The 17,641-nt window shown below is 38.9% G+C and overlaps 1 long non-coding RNA gene across 1 annotated transcript; it reads right to left on the minus strand.

Moving 5' to 3' along the window:
- LOC110267775 lies at nucleotides 1,125-12,552 on the minus strand. The gene is made up of 3 exons (XR_002355690.1): nucleotides 12,541-12,552; nucleotides 4,910-4,912; nucleotides 1,125-1,251 (listed from the first exon to the last, which is right to left on the minus strand). It is a non-coding gene; the product is annotated as an uncharacterized LOC110267775 (long non-coding RNA).

The following is a 17,641-nucleotide window of genomic DNA, read 5'->3' on the forward strand; positions in this document are numbered from 1 at the left end:
TGTGTGTATATATTTGTTTACCCTTTTGTTCAAGACTCCTAGTTAACCTATCCTTCAGCTATATGTAAGTAATTTTGTTTTTAGAGGTCGTAGCGCCTCACCACCTTTGATTTACAACCTAGGCGTAAAGCTCTATGTTGTAGAATGTTACGCGCACCATCAGGTTTCATAAGATAGCAACAAAGACAAAAGACAACATTTTTTGAAGTACTATATTCCAACCAATTACAAAATTCATCAAACCAATCAGCATTAAATCTATGGGGAGAAATTCCAAAATATGTTTGTGAAAAATCGTATTCTCTTGGTTGACAAGGACCATTTTACAAATAAGCTCGTCTAACTTCATCTATATCATTTGGTTCATAATTTGAAATTTTGGGTCGTTGTCCAGGATCAGCCTTTTCACATTGAATTCTAAGAATTTTTCTTTATTAGAAGAGACTAATGGAGTGACTTCAGATTCTAGTATGTGGTAGCTTGCTTTTAAAATATTTCTACATTACTATTTCTAAAAATAAAAATAAATTCTAAGTTAGTAAATTGATCAATTCACTTTAGAAATTTATATGCATATAATAAAACAAAAGATGAAAAAATAAATAATAAGGATCAATAAATTGAGAACAAAATAAAATAAATAAAATTATGAAGAGAATAAAAAATTTGATTACACTACAAGAAAAAGGCATGTTGGCACACTTTTTTCTTGTCACGCTTTAAAAGCTTGGCCAAAAGTGGTCAATGGCCATGCTTTTATGAGGGTGATGAATGATTAGTAATTTGGGCACACATTTTTGCCACGCTTCAAAAACGTGGTCATAAAGAGAAACTAGCACGCTTTTATGAGGTTGATGATTGATTAGTGATTTGACCACGCTTTTTTGTCACGCTTCAAAAGTGTGGCCACAGACGAAAATAGGTACGCTTTTAAAGCGTGGCTAGTTTGTCTTCCTACGGTCAGATTTTTAAAGTGTGCCCACATCCTCTAATTATTTAGGCACCCTAAAAAAGCGTAGCGACATAGTTCCCACAAAAAAATTTAATTTCCCACCAATTTTTTTTTCCAAATTTTCACTTTAACACTAAAGAAGTGATAACCCTTTCATCAATACTCAAGCCGTCGCACCCAGCTGCCCTTCATCTTCATCACTGCCGATGAGAACTGTCACACTCAGCTTTCCTCTCTCCGATGAGAACCCTCGCACCCAGCTGCCCTCTCTCCGATGAGAACCCTCGCACCCAGCTGCCCTCTCTCCCAGCCCTTCATCTTCATCACTACTGAGAACCCTCGCACCCAGCCCTCTCTCCGAGCCCTCTGTCGCACTTGAGCTCTATCGTAACCCTCTCTTGCGCCATCTTTGTTGCAACCCTCGCATCTTCAACGCAAGCCTCCTCGTCGGGTTCGCAACACTCACACCTTCTCTCGCAACCCTCCATCGACGCTGCTCCGTCGGTGCACCTTGCATCGGCGTGTCCTCCCTCAGCAGTCTCTCTCTCGCAAAACCTAAACACTAAAGACGCTGCCTCTCTCTCCCTCCTCCCTACATTGTCATTACCTCTCCCTTAATTGGCACTCAACCCTCATCGTAAATACTACAAGGTAAGTATTCCCTTTGTTTCTCCATTCCTGTGATAAGGGCCATTATTTTGGAAACTTAGGTATGCATTCTCGTTCTCATGTTCTATTAGTTCACCTTTTCTCTTTCTGGAACTTAAGTCTCTTGTTTTATTTTATCCAAATATTTATTTTTTTTCTGTTCCTCTGTAAATTGAATATATTTATTTCAAACGATGGTACTTTATACAGTGCTTTGTGTCATTTTTTGAAACGATAGAAATGGCTTTAGAATTTTTCTAATAGAATGGATATTGATGGTGTATTGTGTTGTTGCTTTGATAAGTTGTGTTTCTTGTTCATGGGCTACATATTTATATATGCATTATTTCTATTTTCGACCCCTCAAAATTACATACTTTTATTCCAAAAAAAGGCACCAAAAAAGGAGAAATTGCAATGGCTAATGTGCTTGTTAGTATGTTTTTTTTGTTTTTATTTTTTTAGCGAGACTTTTTGGTGATAGTGGTGGTGTAGTGTAAGATGTGCAATTGGTTGTTTGCTACCTATGAAGTTTGGTTTACTAATTGTTCTTGTTGGGGCTGGCTTAAGTGTGTAAATGCCAGAGGTACTTTAGTTATTGGCCCTCTATATAAGTAGAGCATCACAATTCACAATGGTCACTAAGGTGGTACTAACCATCATGACACCAACTTCAGCAACGGCTACAATAATGATATGACTTTCATTAGTGTAGATTAAACTCAAACTTTTCTTAAGCATGAAGCATTTCTATTGTATTATATCAAATCATTTGGTTCCTTAGGATAACATCATATGCCCTGTATAATTTTAACCTGAATAATTTTTAGTTATTTTATAAAATGTAAAATATTTTTTTTTTTGTTTTTTTAGTAAGATGAGAGAAAAATAAATAACTAAACAAAAAAGAAGAAAACAATAGAAAGGCACAATAACTAGATACTCAAGGCATCATCAAGAATGTAAATCCCGCAAAAAAATCGGTAAATTATTAGTTAATAAATTGAATTTTAATTAGGAAAGTTAAAAATGCAAAACTAATATCAAAATAGGATAGAGCTGGTCGAAATAAGAATTTTGATACCAATTTCGAAAATTTGGCCCAAAGTCGGACCGGAAGGGCTGAACCGGTTGAACCAGGGCCCAAACCGGGTCCGTAGGTCCAACCGGACCCAAACACTTAAATGAAACAGCAACTTTCTTCTTTCTCAATAGCTGCTGGACGCCATAATAGAAAGGGAGAGGAGGAGAGCTCCCTAACCCTAACCAAATACTCCAACCACCATATCTTCCTCGTTTGAGCTCCGATCGCCGCACCGTTCGCGGCCACGCGCTTAGCGCGTCAAGCTCTACCTTTATATCTGAAAAATTTCACCGGTAAGCCTCATATTTGGTTCAGAATCTCTATCCCTCTTTCTTTGGTAAACTTGAAAACCTATGGTGAATCTTGTCCAATTTTTGTGTTCTAGGTTCAAGTTAGCTTCTGGGACTTGTGGGCTCAAGCTATTGAGCTAGTAAGAACACCCTAACCCTAGCTCAATCTTGTATTTATGATGGAAAAAATGAATTGGAACATGTATATGTATTAGGTATAGATTAAGTGGGTATACAAGCATTGAAATTGACTTGGGAGTAATTGGAGGCTTGTTGGTGATCAAGCTTGGTTTGGGGGCTGTTTTAATTGAGCTTAGAGGGGCTGTAATTTTGAGTTGTGAGGCTGCCTTGGGTGAACTAAGTGATCGACCAAGGTATGGTTTCAGTTTCGCACGTTTAATATTTACGGTGTTGTGAAAACTTAGGTTAGAAGAACCATAGGATAAGTTGAATTTTTTAATGGCATTTAATGAGTAGCTTTGTATTGTTGTTGGTATAATTGTTGATGAACATATATTGGAATTATGAGACATTGAGGTTATTAATTTATGCTCTTGGACTTGCTTATAATGGGTTGTGTTGATTTTAATGTATTGATGGATTGTGTTGGTGTTTGTTACTAAAATGTGTTATGTGAAGTTGATGGATTAATGTGTATGAATGGTTGATTTATGTTAATGTCATTTAATTGGTATATGTTAATGGAAGGTTGACAAATACATGATGAAAGTTGGTATAGGTGAAGAATTGATATGAATAAATGAAGGGTTAATGATGTATGAGGTAAATGTGGATAATTGTTGATGATCAAGGTTAGTTAAGTTGATTATAGGTTATATTGGCAATGGTTGTTGATGAATTGGGTTGATATGGTATTGTAATGCAAGTTTTAATGGTAAGAAACTTAAATTGGTGAAAGTGAGGTTTTGTTAGAAATTGGTTAAAACCAAATTTTGATGAATTTTGGATGTCCATAATATTCTTCTTAAATTTTGGATTGAATTGTGGTTTGTTGCAAATAAAAGATGGTTTTAAGAGCTTTTGATTGATATCCACTTTATGGAAAACAAAATTTTGTGGAGAAAGTTATTGACGTTGCAAGTGTAGTGTTTAAATCTGTGTTCAGGGTGGGCAAACAGGTTATTGCAAGTTTTCTGGGCATTCTGCCCATTTTTGAAAGACGCCCACCCACGCGTACCCGTGGCTCATGCGTACGCTTGGCGTGGAATTTTGGCAATGCATGCGTGAGAGGCATGCGTACGCGTGACTTGATGTACGCTTCACGAGTGCGCGTGGCCTATACGTACGCGTTGATGCTGCCTGCTGCAAAAATTGGTTTTGGCTGTTTTTAAACTAATTTTCCACTTCTAAACCTCTATTTTCTTCCTTTTAAGGCTTAAAGTATGGTTCTAGGTCCAGTAGATAAAAGAAGCTAGGAAAACAACATAACTTTATGGTGAAGAAAGTTGTAAACGGTGGCTTTTATGAAGAAAATAAGAATGTTAATGAAGTTTAACATTAAGGCTTGATATTTGATAATGTATTGATGATAATTGCCATGGCTTATGAATAATGATATCTGAGATACGAGTTTTCCTGGGTAAAAATAGTGGCTCGCCACATGTTCTAGGTTGAATCTTGATACTCTGTTGACCCTACGTCGTAAGGGTGACCGGGCACGTATAAATTTCCAGGTATGGATAACCCCCATCGAGTGATTATATGATGAATGAATGTGAACTCCATGCATAGACTCTTGGGGATACGTGATGGGGACAGTCTAAGGTTTTCAGACTTGTCGAGTTGGCTGGATAACTGACAGATGGACCCCATCAGCCATAGGACAGGCATGCATCATATGCATTTATTTGTTTTGATTGCTATGCATTTCCTGGGTTCGCCTAATTGATATATATCATCTGCTATCTGTCATACTTGCTATTTGTACTATCTGCTTATTACTTGTGTGTGAACTTATTTGGTTGTGTGTTTCTGTTGCATTATGAATGATGGATGGATAGAGGAAACGGGAAAATGGTTTGGTGTTAGGTTAAGATTGAACTTGAGTAAGTTAGGTAGATTTAGAACACCTACCCCTGTTTATGGATTCTGTTTAGTACTCAAGTTGGATAATTGAATAACGGAGTTCTAGGATTGCCTGTGGCATTCTCGGGACCTTATTTATTATATGTGTGGCACTTTTACCATGCTGAGAACCTCCGGTTCTCATTCCATATTGTATTGTTGTTTTTCAGATGTAGGTCGAGAGGCTCCTCGCTAGGCGTCTGGATCATGGGAAGCGAAGTAGTCCTTGGGTGTATTTTGGTTTCTGTTTGTATATATGTATATATATGTTTAGCTTACTCTCCAAGTAACTTATGTATGCTCTCCACTTAGAGGTTGAGGGAGAAATAGGAGTTACTTTGGTATATTGGTGTATTTTGGGGACACTTATGTATGTTTATATGTATATATGTATCCTCCGGCCAGCCTTAGCTTCGCAGGCTGAGTCAGGGGCTAGTTATGCTGTTTCTTTGGCTTTGCTTTATCCTTTTGCTTATTTTTATCATGTTCCTATTAGGTTTATTAGCACGAAAGTAATCCTTTCTTTTGAGCATTGCGCTTTTTATTTTGCGATTTTTGCTTACCCGTTTTGTTTCAAGGCTCCTAGTATATTATCTTCTTCTCTATTATGTATTTATTTTGCTGTTTAGAGGTCTGTAACACCACACTACCTCTGTTCTATGACTTAAGTGTAAAACTCTGTGTAGTAGGGTGTTACATTATGGTATCAGAGCATTTTATTCCTATAGAGCCTGAGGACGGACTGATTGTGCTTTTGTGCATTCTTTGTGTATGTGTTTATGTGCTATTAGGATATCTAACTGATATATGTGGCATAAACATTCATGAGAATTCATTTGGGAATTAAAGCACTGAACTTGCAATGTTGAGACTGATCAACTTGATATCACTTGTTTGGTGTGTATAGGGACCATATGTCTACTCGCAGACGCGGACGCAGGCGAGGTAGAGGCCGAATAGGCAATGCTATGCCTGAAGCATTAGGGAATATTCCTAACCCTATAGACTTCATGGCTACATTGGGCAATATGGCAACAGCTATGCAAGCGATAGCTGAAGCCCTGGGAAACCAAATGAATAATGGGAACAATGGCAATAATGGTGATAATGGTCCGATGACGCCCTTGATAAGACGCAGAAGCTGGTGAATTAAAAATTATTAAAATAGTTACGTTGCAAGTATAGTTCTTAACTCACCGAAAATCTGCCTATCAATTTAGAAGTATGTCACAGAGAGTTTAAATTAAAAATTACTGGAAGTTTTAAGTCCCAGGTCGTCTCCCAACGAGTTGCAGAAAAGTGTGCTATCTTATTAATCAGATGTTCAAAGAAGTTGAGTTGGGTAAATTGGAATGTAAATTAAGGAAATTTAATTAGTATGAATAAAAGCCTTGACTGGGAGTTGATTAGTTAGAATCTCTATTATAGATGGAATGATTTTAAGATTGATTTATAATTAATGGTTGCTCTGTTTGGTTATCTTTTACTATGTAAGGGAAAGTCAAACAAGTTGGAATGCTAGATCTGTTCACAAGTTGCAACCCACTTAGTTCAAAGGGATTGGTGTTGGTGACAGGATAACAATCCAACAATTAACCCAATTACAAATTTTCTTTCAATCCTTCCAACTCAAGAGTTCCTTTTTAATCAACTCCCCATCAAGTAAAGAAACTACTCACGCATTGTAAATAATAAATCCATAACACATGGAAGGGGATTAAAAGAAGACATGATTATTGGAATTGAAATTGAATTAAAAAGAAATAATCCTTGCATTAAATAATCATAAAAGTATCTGAATGACAAAATTAAACAAAGCAAAGAACATGGAAGAATAAAACCAAGTTGAGAAAACGAACTAGAATGACGAAGTCTTGATAAGGAAGTAACTCTTCTCAATGTTCCAATGCTAAGGCCAATTGAAAATTAAAATTCTAAAAACCTAGAGAGAAAAACCTAAGAGAGAAAAACTGGATCTAAAACTGTCTCTGAATTAATGTGTTATTTGTTTCTGCATGTTCTCTGACTCTAGTCTACTGTTCCGGGCCGAAAACTGGGCCGAAATAGGGTCCAAAATCGCCCCCAACGGATTCTGCAGATTATGCATATCGCACATGTCACGCGATTGCGTCATCCATGCGGACGCATCATTCGCGTTTTTCCTCGCCACGCGTTCGTGTCGTCTACGCTACCGCGTCGCTGCGATTTGCTCTCCTTCGCGCGGTCGCGTGAGCCATGCGACCGCGTCACTTCTCGCTGGTTATCTCCTCAAAATTCTTGTGTTTCTTCCATTTTTGCTAGCTTCCTTTTCAATCTCCAACTCATTCATGCCCTATAAAGTCTGAAACACTTAACACACAGATCACGGCATCGAATGGAATAAAAGAGAAATAAAAAAATAAATAATTAAAGTCTTTAGGAAGCAGTTTTCAAACATGTAATAAATTCAGGAAGGAAATCTAAATGCATGCTAATTTAATGAATAAGTGGGTAAGGATCATGATAAAACCACACAATTAAATACAATATAAACCATAAAATAGTGGTTTATCAACCTCCCCACACTTAAACATTAGCATGTCCTCATGCTCAATTGAAGGAGATAAGGAAATAAGTATGAACATGTAGAAACCCATGAAATGCAATGCAAACCTATATACATATAAATAAATGCAACTATATGGTTCTTGCCTACTTGATCAAAGTAAATAAGCTCTTCAAAACAATTACAACTCAAATTCCACTAATTCTATCATTATACAATAAAATGGATAAAAGCGCAAGAAGATAGCTCATGAAAGCAGGGAGCATGAAAATTCAAGTATTGAACCCTCACTGATAATGTATGTACGCTCTAATCTCTAGTGTATAGGGTGGTAACTCTATCCTTCTCTAATCATGCTTTCTAACTTTTGTTCTTCTCCTAACCAATCAACAATAGTTAATATACCAATGCAAACATCATGAGGTCTTTTCAAGATTGTAATGGGGCTGAGGTATAGGTAGGGGTGTATATTTGGTCAAGTGAGCTAATAAATTGAATCTTTAATTAACCCAAGCTCTAACATAACTTGTATACACTTAATGTAATCTTTTAAAGTTCATACCTAGCTACCCAGAATTCCCTTTTTCAATCCATACTCATGTATCAACTTATATTTTGGTTCTATCATATGTGCATTGATCTTTGAATTCTAAATTCAACATTAGGGTGATTTTGTCCCCTTATTTATTGATTTTTTTTTGAATTAAAAAGAAATAAAGCTTATCAATGCACATAGATTTTTAATTCTTGTAGTTTCACATGAGTAGGTATCCAAATTCCCCTTAAATTTTTATGACACATTCCCTTAACAACTTTTGTTTCCACAATTTCCCATAGTTAACTAGCACACACAATTCTATCTTAAGCTAACCAAAGATTCAATTTGGAATATACAATTATTTTTCGGCTTAAGGTTAGTAATGTGGTAAAATATCGAACAAATGGGAATTAAAGGCTCAAAATGGTTAACAAAGGTAATTGAAAAGGGTAGGCTTAATTTGGATGAGTGAGCTTAAACAAATAATGGCCTCAATCATGTGCAAGCATGCAAATATAATAACTATTGGACATATAAGATAAAACAAAATATAGATTACAATCATAGAGAAGTAAACACACAAGAATGAAATAATTATGGTTAAATAATGTAACCATTCATAAAGGCTCAAATCTTTCACAGGTTGTGTGTTCTTTGACTCAAATATCATGTTCCAATTATAACTCAAGCAAATTTATCATAAGAATTTTTGAAAAATTAGTGAAATTTTGTTCCAAAGATAGATTTTAAAAGAAACTTATTGTCTTTTCAATCAAGTAGAACATGCATGCAACTATCCTAACCTATGCAATTTATTCTATTCTATAAAGGAAAGAAAATCTAACTAAAATATCCTAATTATTGGTGCTAGAGAAGAGAATTTACCTCCGGAAGTCAGATACTGACCGACCTCCCCATACTTAAGGCTTTGCACCGTCCTCGGTGCCATCTGTCAGGAACAGGGGTGGGCTGGTAGCAGTATCTCCATCACCGGGACTGTCATGGCTCCCTGTGCTAGTAAAGAAAGTGGAGTCCGGGGTGTCTGAGTCTCTGAAGCGTCTCTTGAGTAGCTCCTTGAGGTGTTTGAATCGGCGCTCATTACGGCGCTCTCTCATCTTTGCTTTCTGTTCTTGCCGATCCAACCGTTCAATTATCTGCCGGAGCAATTTCTCAATTGTAGATGCTTGTGGTGTTGAAGAAGGATTATCTTCAACTGGAGAAGTAGGAAGGCTTGTAGTGGCTGCTGAGAGTCTGAGGTATTTCCTGTTAGGGACATACTGATCATCTCGTGGAAGTATGGCTTTGGTGTCTCCAGCTCTGTAGGAGACTCCAGCTGCTGAGACAAGATCTGAGACCAAGGCGGGGAAAGGTAAGTTGCCCGCAATTTGTACGTGTTCCATAGCATTCCGGATATGTCTTGTGAGATTCAGAGGTTGGTTTGTAAGGATGCACCATAGTAGAACAGCCATGTTCGCAGTGAAGGAGGACTCATGAGTGCTCGGAAAGACGTAATGGGACATGATCTGTGCCTATACGCGAGCCTCCAAGGTAAGTGAACAAAGGTAGTAATATTGGACGGGAGGATAAGAAGGTATTCATTGTTATAATTCCTTTCTGCCAGGATAGGAAACATCTGCTCACAGTAGCGATTGGGAAATCGCGCAGTGTCCTTTGCTGGAAAGGCTTTCTCCTTTTCGTCAACCTTTATTATCCGCTTAACTCCTTTTGTTGAGGGCTTGACTGCGGTTGAAGAAAGCTCTGCCACTAATGCTCTTTTAGTTCCTCTTCTTGCTGGTGGTTTGGAAGTTGCTTTCTCCTTTCCTTTCTTGGTGGCCATCCTGAAAGAAGGGAAGAGAGAGAAAATTAAATTTAAAGAGATATACAGCAGGGAAGGAAACGGAAAAGAGGGTGAATGATGCACAGCAAAATGTAGATGACATTAACACATGCTCTCGAGTACATATGAAAAGCCATCAATGGAAAATAGCTAGTGCAGATAAAAATAAGTGAATGCAAGGTGTTTATTGGCATGCTGGCAAAGGGCATGAGTAGCATAGACCAAGCATTACTTCGTAACAAACTATCACATTTGTATTGACAATTGAATTCAATTAATAAAATAATAAGGGAAAGTTGTGAAAAGCAAGCATTGAATAGTATAGCAACATAGAGAAGTGCATAATGCCACATGAGCTTTTTCACAAACACATAGCATGCATGGTGAATAGGGTATAGAAAATATGAAGATGAACATGCAAGTAATCCCTTAAATGGGAGAAAAATAATTGTCAAACAATTTGCAATAATCCACAAGCATATAATGAGGGATGATGACTCAAAAGGTTTCTAACGCCATGTAAAGAAAAGAAAAGAAGAAGAAGAAAAACAAAAATTTGAAAGGAAAAAGAAAAGAAAAAGAAAAGAAAAAGAAAATAATAATATATATACATAATATAATAAGAATGATAGAAAAAGAGAAGAAGGAAGAAGAAGGTAAAACCTTGTTAATGGTGGTGAGAAAGATAGAGAGTGAAGGGTGAGATAGAAAAGGGAAGGGAGAAGGAAGAAAGAAGGAGGGAAAAGGAAAAGTAGGATTTAGAAGAGAGAAAGATAAGATAATCTGGCAATTTAGGTTGAGCTGTGCGGCGCATGTGACGCGACCGCGTGGGACATGCGTTCGCATGGGTGCGCGTCAGGTAAGGGGACGCGATCGCGTCGGTCACGCGGTCGCGTGACCCGTGTTACGCTGCTGGCGCGAGTGCAGCCTCGCTCCAGCACAACTCTCTGTTCGATTTACTTTAATTGCCAAAATTGGGTGACGCGATCGCGTGGGTCACGCGATCGTATGAGTGTGCGTTATAAAATGGGTGACGTGGCCGCGTGACAAGGATTGTACTTTCAGCACCAATCGAGCATCACTCTCGCACAGAATGTTACTGTGCACCCTTTTACGTCGAAAAACTCAAGACACGCGGCCGCGTGGGGCACGCGGTCGCGTGGGTCGGTTTGTGCCATTGGCACGCCTCCAGCCGCGCTCCAGCCGGACTCTCTGTTCATTTATATGTTTTCTCCACCCCCTTTGCGACGCGGACGCGTCGCTGATGCGATCGTGTCGCGTGGCGAAAATTTTTTTTTTAAAGAAATATAAAGACATGTAAATGAAAGAGCACGAAAGCACTAATAAAGAGAAGAGTTATTAAAGAAGAAAAACTAAAAGTGAAGAAAAGAACGATCATACCGCGGTGGGTTGTCTCCCACCAAGCACTTTGCTTTAACGTTCATAAGTTGGACGCTCCACTAGCTCAATCTGCTGCTATGTGGGGATTTTCCAAGCGGAAGATCTCAAGCTCCTTATTTTTCTGCACCTTCTCACCATGGTACAGCTTCACACGTTGTCCATTAGCCTTAATAAGTTCAGAGCTTGAAGGACGGCTTAGGTGATAGACTCCGTACGGTTCAGCCTTCTCTACTCTGTATGGACCTTCCCATTTTGATCTCAACTTACCGGGCATGAGCCTTAGTCGAGATTTGTAAAGGAGGACAAAATCTCCAGGTTGAAACTCTTTCTTCTTGATGTTTTGATCATGCACAGCTTTCATCTTTTCCTTGTAAATTCTGGAATTCTCATAAGCTTCTAGGCGAAGGTTCTCCAGCTCCTGCAGTTGCAACTTTCTTTCAGCTCCGGCATTCTCAATTCCCATGTTGCACTCCTTAACTACCCAGAAGGCTCTGTGTTCTATTTCAACTGGGAGATGACAAGCTTTTCCATAAACCAAGCGGAAGGGACTCATCCCAATGGGTGTCTTGTATGATGTTCTATATGCCCACAGTGCATCTTGTAGCCTGGTGCTCCAGTCTTTTCTATAAGGCTTTACTATCTTTTGCAAGATACGCTTAATTTCTCTGTTCGACACCTCGGCTTGCCCATTAGTTTGGGGATGGTAAGCGGTTGCAACTTTATGGATTATCCCATGCTTCTTCATCAATCCTGTTAGTCTCCTGTTACAAAAATGGGTGCCTTGATCGCTCACGATCGCTCGTGGTGATCCAAAGCGACATATAATATGGTTTCTCACAAAGGAAACAACAGTTTTAGCATCATCAGTGCGGGTAAGAATTGCTTCCACCCATTTGAAAACATAATCCACATCTAACAATATATAAAAATATCCATTAGAATTTGGAAATGGACCCATGAAGTCAATGCCCCAAACATCAAAAATTTCACAGAAGAGCATATATTGTTGAGGCATCTCATCCCTTCTGGATATATTACCAAATTTCTGGCATGGGGGTAAGATTTACAAAATTCAGCAGCGTCTCTAAAAAGAGTAGGCCACCAGAATCCGCAGTCTAAGATCTTTCTAGCTGTTCTTTGAGGGCCAAAATGTTCTCCACTCTCAGATGAGTGACAGGCCTCTAAAATGGACTGGAATTCTGATTGAGGCACACAACGTCTAATTATCTGGTCAGCGCCACATCTCCATAAATATAGGTCATCCCATATATAGTATTTAGACTCGCTTTTCAGCTTGTCTCTTTGATGTTTAGAAAAATGTGGAGGAAATGTGCGGCTAACTAAATAATTAACAACAGGTGCATACCAAGGGATTACCTCAGATACTGCTTGCAGGTTGTCAAAAGGAAAATTATCATCTATAGGAGTAGAATCATCCTTAATATGTTCAAGGCGACTCAAGTGGTCTGCTACTAAATTTTGATTACCACTCCTATCCTTTATTTCTAAATCAAATTCTTGTAACAGCAGTATCCAACGTATAAGTCTTGGTTTGGATTCCTTTTTAGCTAATAGATACTTTAGAGCTGCATGGTCCGAATACACTATTACTCTAGTACCAAGTAAATAAGCTCAGAATTTATCCAGAGCAAAAACAATAGCAAGAAGCTCTTTCTCAGTAGTAGTATAATTAGACTGGGCAGTGTCTAAAGTCTTAGACGCATAGGCAATAACAAAAGGATCCTTACCTTCACACTGAGCCAGCGCTGCTCCTACTGCATGGTTGGAAGCATCACACATGATTTCAAACGGCTGGCTCCAGTCTGGTCCTCTCACAATTGGGGCTTGAGTTAGAGCAGTCTTCAGCTTATCGAACGCTTGTTTGCAATCCTCACTGAACTTGAACTCAATATCCTTCTGCAGTAATCTGGATAAGGGAAGTGCCACCTTACTAAAGTCCTTAATAAATCTCCTTTAGAAACCTGCATGGCCAAGGAACGAATGGACTTCCCTCACAGAAGAAGGGTAAGGTAAACTAGAAATAACATTCACCTTTGCTGGGTCTACAAAAATGCCATTATTAGATACCACATGTCCTAACACAATCCCTTGTTTTACCATAAAGTGGCATTTTCCGAAATTCAATACAAGGTTTGTATTAACACATCTATCTAATACTCGAGATAATCCTTCTAAGCAAAGGCTAAAAGAATCACCATAAACGCTAAAATCGTCCATAAAAACTTCCATACAGTCCTCAATAAGATCAGAGAAAAGACTCATCATGCACCTTTGGAAGGTAGCTGGTGCATTGCACAAGCCAAAGGGCATTCTCTTATAAGCATAAGTCCCAAAAGGACATGTAAAAGTAGTCTTTTCCTGATCCTCAGGAGCTATATGAATCTGGAAATAACTTGTGTAACCATCTAAAAAGCAATAATGTGATTTACCTGACAGGCAATCCAGCATTTGATCAATGAATGGAAGTGGGTAGTGATCCTTACGGGTAGCTTGGTTGAGACGCCTGTAATCAATGCAGACTCTCCAAGCATTCTGAACTCTAGTTGCTATGAGCTCTCCATGATCACTCTTCACTGTAGTGACTCCAGATTTCTTGGGCACCACTTGTACTGGGCTTACCCATTCACTGTCTGAGATGGGATATATGATACCTGCTTCCAATAGTCTGGTCACTTCCTTTTTGACAACTTCCAAGATGGTGGGATTCAATCTTCTTTGGGGTTGACGGACAGGTCTTGCTCCCTCTTCTAAAAATATTCTATGCTCACATACTTGAGGGTTGATTCCCACTATGTCTGCCAAACTCTACCCAATTGCCTTCTTATGCTTCCTCAGTACATCAAGTAACTGCTCTTCTTGTTGAGAAGTCAGTTCCCTTGCAATAATAACCGGAAGCTTCTGCTCATCCTCAAGATAAGCATATTTGAGATGTGGAGGGAGAGGTTTCAATTCTAACTTTTGATCATGGGCAGGTTTTGGATTATCTGGGGCTTGTGAAAATGGCGAAGTGCTCCCATTGTCAGTTAAGAGGGTCCCCACACTTGGACCTTGTCTAGTGTGCCTCTCTTCAAACTCTTCCTTTTGAACTTCAGCCACACTTTCGTCTATTACATCACACTGGAAGATGGAACGATCTTCTGGGGGGTTGTCAATGACTCCATTCAGATTGAAGATTACTATGCGGCCATCTATTTCAAAGGAGTATGTTCCTGAAAAAGCATCCAATTTGAATTTTGATGTCTTCAGGAATGGTCTTCCAAGTAGGATTGATGATGGCTTATCTGAATCATTGTGGGGCATCTCCAAGATATAAAAATTAGTGGGAAATATGAGCCCTTTAATGTTCACCAAAACATCTTCAGCAACTCCAGCCACTGTAATAATGCTTTTATCTGCTAACACAAAACGAGCTGCCGACCTTTTTAAGGGAGGGAGCCTCAAAACATCATATATAGACAAAGGCATTATACTGACACATGCTCCTAAATCACACATGAAATCATAAATTACTACACCACCAATGGTACAACTAACTATGCAAGGACCTGGATCACTACATTTTTCAGGTAATCCTCCCATTAAAGTAGATATAGAACTACCTAAAGGAATAGTTTCTAATTTATTAATTTTATCTTCATGGATACATAAGTCTTTTGGAAACTTTGCATATTTAGGTACCTGCTGAATAACATCAAAAAGGGGAACAGTTACCTCAACCTTTTTGAATATCTCTACCATTTTAGGATTGGGTTCCAGCTGCTTCTTGGGCTTCCTTGCAAGTTGTGGAAATGGAATGGGAGTGGTGTTTTCTGTGGTGCCTGTGCTTTTTGGTGCTTCCTCCTGTGGTTGAGCTATCTCTTCTTCAACTAAGTCCTGCATATCCTCGTCCTCTTCAACATCTTCGATTTCTACCACCTCTTCAGCTGAGGCGTATTCTGGTGAGCTTGGTTCTTCCTGATTCCTCTCCTGTAGTGTGGTTCCGGACCTCAGGGTGATGGCATTAATGCCTCCCTTTATGTTGGGTAATGGTTGAGAGGGGATTCCAGTGGTGCTTGAAGGTTGGTTATTGGAATTTTGTGCTGGTACAAACTGTGTCATAAAAGCTTGCATAGTAGAGGTGAGACCATTTAGACTGGCATTAGTACTATTCATGATGTTGGTTTCCATGGTCTGTTGTCTTTTCTCAAAAGATTGTAGTAGATCTTCATTAGAAGATAACGAAGAATGAGTAAATTGAGAGGTCTGCTGCTGATTGTTCTGTGGTCCTTGGTTCTGCCTCAGGTGAGGTGCTCTGTAAGGTTGATTTTGCTGCCTGTTGTTGTTATTGTTCCACCTCTGATTTCCCTGATTATCTCTGCCTCCTCTGTTATTGTTGTCCCTCCAATTCTGGTTTGAATTGTCCTACCATCCATGGTTATTATTTCCACTTTGATTGTACCCTTGGTTGGGGCGGTTATAGAAGTTGTGAGTGGATGCCACCATGTTGTCTTCTTGTTGGAGCTGTGGGCATTCATCAGTGTAATGGCTGTAATCAGCACAGATTCTGCAAATTCTTTGTGAGACTAGTTGTTGGTTTTGCTGTGGTGGAGGAGGTTGAGCTTGCTGAGCTTGTTGATTCAACTGTATTTGCTTCAGCAAGTTGGTCATTTCACAGATGCTTTGAGTTAGAGCAGCAGTCTCTCTGCTAGAAGATACTTCTGCAATAGCTTTTGAACGGCCTTGCTTCTGTCTGTGGTTCCTAGTGGATTCAGCTAAATCACTGATCAATTGCCAAGCTTCATCAGTGGTCTTGTACTTCTTCATAGACCCATTGCTGGCACTTTTCAGTATGGTCTTATCTTGGGGCCTCATACCCTGTGTGATATAGCTGAGTAGCACGATCTTGTCAATCATGTGGTGGGGACATGCTTTTAGAAGATTATTGAAGCGCTCCCAGTATTCAAAGAGAGTTTCATTGTCATCCTGAACAATTGTGGCGATATCCTTCCTTAGCTTATCAGTGACTTCAGATGGAAAGAATTTCTCCAGAAACTCCTTTCTGAGTGTATCCCAGTTGGATACATTTGCTAGAGGTTGAGTGTAGTACCACTTTCTTGCTTTTTCCTCAAGTGAAAACAGAAAAGCTTTCAGCAGAATTAAAGTTTCATCAGTGCCATCACGCCTGACAATAGAACAAGCTGCCTGGAAATCTCTCAAGTGCTTGATAGGCTCTTGAGCAGGTAGGCCATGAAACTTGGGCATCAAATTTAGCAGTGCGGGCTTTATTTCAAAATCTGTAGCTACCGCTGGATGACGCGCTTGAAACGGTTGTATTGTAAAATCAGGGGCTCCTTCCTCCTGGATGGTAACTCTCCTAGCTGCCATGTTTTCTGCACATAAAACAACCAAATCAGTAGAACGGGGGCTGGTTTCTTCCTCAGATTCACTTTCAGATCCGCCCTCAGAGCGGGCTAACCGACGCTGTTCTCGCCTTATTCGTGAAATTGTCCTTTCAATTTCAGGATCGAATATTAGCAAGCACGGATCAGGAAGTGAACGCGTCATTCGACGGAAGAAACATGCAGCTCATAGTAGCAAAATAAAATAAAATGCAAATAAATAAATTCTAATTAATAAATTTAACACTCTATTGCAACTCCCCGGCAACGGCGCCAAAAATTAATGAGACGCAGAAGCTGGTGAATTAAAAATTATTAAAATGGTTACGTTGCAAGTATAGTTCTTAACTCACCGAAAATTTGCCTATCAATTTAGAAGTATGTCACAGAGAGTTTAAATTAAAAATTACTGGGAGTTTTAAGTCCCAGGTCGTCTCCCAACAAGTTGCAAAAAAGTGTGCTATCTTATTAATCAGATGTTCAAAGAAGTTGAGTTGGGTAAATTGGAATGTAAATTAAGGAAATTTAATTAATATGAATAAAAGCCTTGACTAGGAGTTGATTAGTTGGAATCTCTATTATGGATGGAATGATTTTAAGATTGATTTATAATTAATGGTTGCTCTGTTTGGTTATCCTTTACTATGTAAGGGAAAGTCAAACAAGTTGGGATGCTAGATCTGTTCACAAGTTGCAACCCATTTAGTTCAAAGGGATTGGCGTTGGTGACAGGATAACAATCCAACAATTAACCCAATTACAAATTTTCTTTCAATACTTCCAACTCAAGAGTTCCTTTTTAATCAACTCCCCATCAAGTAAAGAAACTACTCACGCATTGTAAATAATAAATCCATAATAC

The sequence above is a fragment of the Arachis ipaensis genome, chromosome B02 (assembly GCF_000816755.2).
Source record: "Arachis ipaensis cultivar K30076 chromosome B02, Araip1.1, whole genome shotgun sequence".
NCBI classification, from domain to species: domain Eukaryota; kingdom Viridiplantae; phylum Streptophyta; class Magnoliopsida; order Fabales; family Fabaceae; genus Arachis; species Arachis ipaensis.